The 1,698-nt window shown below is 43.5% G+C and overlaps 1 long non-coding RNA gene across 1 annotated transcript; it reads left to right on the forward strand.

Moving 5' to 3' along the window:
• The first annotated feature begins 480 nt into the window (after positions 1-480).
• On the forward strand, positions 481-1,374 carry LOC311016623. Its single transcript, XR_014597518.1, has 3 exons — positions 481-602; positions 1,026-1,121; positions 1,246-1,374. It is a non-coding gene; the product is annotated as an uncharacterized lncRNA (long non-coding RNA).
• The last annotated feature ends 324 nt before the right edge of the window (positions 1,375-1,698 follow it).

The following is a 1,698-nucleotide window of genomic DNA, read 5'->3' on the forward strand; positions in this document are numbered from 1 at the left end:
AGTAAACAATTTTTATTAAGTTAGCGCTAAAACATTTATATAGTTATTTTCTTTAAAGGGGCCCTATTATGAAAAATCGACTTTTCCATGTTTTTCAACCCTAAAATGGATCCCTGGGGTGTCAATAAGTCCCCACAGTATCAGAAAAGACCACCATCTTCCTGTTTCACTTTCTCAGTTTGAAAGAAATCCTCCCGATAAAACGGTTTGCAGAATGTCCACTAAATGATGTCAGCACCAAATTTTCCTGTGCCTTATATGGGTCATCTCGGCTCATTAGAATCGCTCCACCTGTGTGGTCCCGCCCACATAATCCCCATACCTGTTGGCTGTCAGTGTGATGTACATACAAACCAGTGAACCAAAATGCCAAAATCAACAGAAAGCGAGTTGGCAGTCCAATTGCTGATATTTACTGGCATCGTCGGAGCATCTATGATGGAAATGTGCGCACACGCGTCCGTAAATGTGTGTTTGTGTGTGCGACGCACTTCACCGACAGGAGCTTTGACAGTCGCTACAGCTCAGGATATGCCTCTAACCTGAGGCTAAAGTTTGGATCAGTACCGACAGTCCGAGAGCCAACCACAGACACAGAAGCGGTAAGTTTCTAAATATTATGTAATATGCCCTGTTACAGTTTACCGTTGCTTTCTTAGCATTGGCGTGTTGCGCTAAAGTTAGCATTGGCGTGTTGCGTTAAAAGCTTCCATTGTATTGATATTGAGGACCGTTAATGATACGTAGTACTGCGGGGGCCCAAACCTGTAAAATAACGCTAGACATCAGTTTGCTTGGGAACGTTTTGTAGCTTGAATGCGGCAGCAAGAGCAGCTGATCTGTGTTTGTTTATACACGCCGATGCAAAGACGACGTCACCAAACGTTTGTTTTTGCACCGCTAACGAAGGGATTTTATGAGCTATTGGTGCGTCACCACATCAGTTATAGTGAAATAGTAACATGTTCCACATTTCAGACATGTAGTTGTAAACTCTGACTGTCTGTCTGACTGTCTGCTTACAGAGCAGCAGCTCACATCAGCGTCCCACAGCGACCCACCACAGCTACTGTTGGCAGTCACCTGTCTAGGAGGACTACAGGCTCCTTACCCAAGTAAAGGTGTGTAGCCTGACATGTAGCCTACTTAAGATCAGGTTTAACAGCAACTACTAGTAGTTGTGCAGATGTGTATTTCTATTATGTGATATCATGGGTTTCATTCCTCCATACAACTCTGTTACAGCTACTGTGTCCTGCTAGGACTTTGGTGTTGGCACAGCCATGGTTCCAGACCCGTTTCACAACCACTCCAATAAGGAGACCATCAAAGAGAGCTCGCCTGGACCCGGTAGAGGAGGAGGATACTTTGGAGGGCGGCTCTTCCTTGACTTCAGAAGATCTTGATATGACCCTGCAGAGTCGGCCACAAACAGTTTGCGTTTGTGTTCTGAGATAACTGTGAACTTCAACTGCTGATTAATTTGACAATAAAGTCTTTACAGTAATTGTAAAATGTGTCATGGTTAATATTACTGAAGTAACGGTCAGGAAGACTGCATAATATGTTGCATAGAGGGATTTATTTTTACAAAACACAATTGATAAAACAGACTGCTGTATTCCTCTTACGTGTAAAGCACCATAACCAGCTGTATATTTCATGCGTTTTGGAGAGAGAACATTCAGACAGACGGGT

Source organism: Eutrigla gurnardus, assembly GCF_963514095.1.
Source record: "Eutrigla gurnardus genome assembly, chromosome: 1".
In the NCBI taxonomy this organism is placed as follows: domain Eukaryota; kingdom Metazoa; phylum Chordata; class Actinopteri; order Perciformes; family Triglidae; genus Eutrigla; species Eutrigla gurnardus.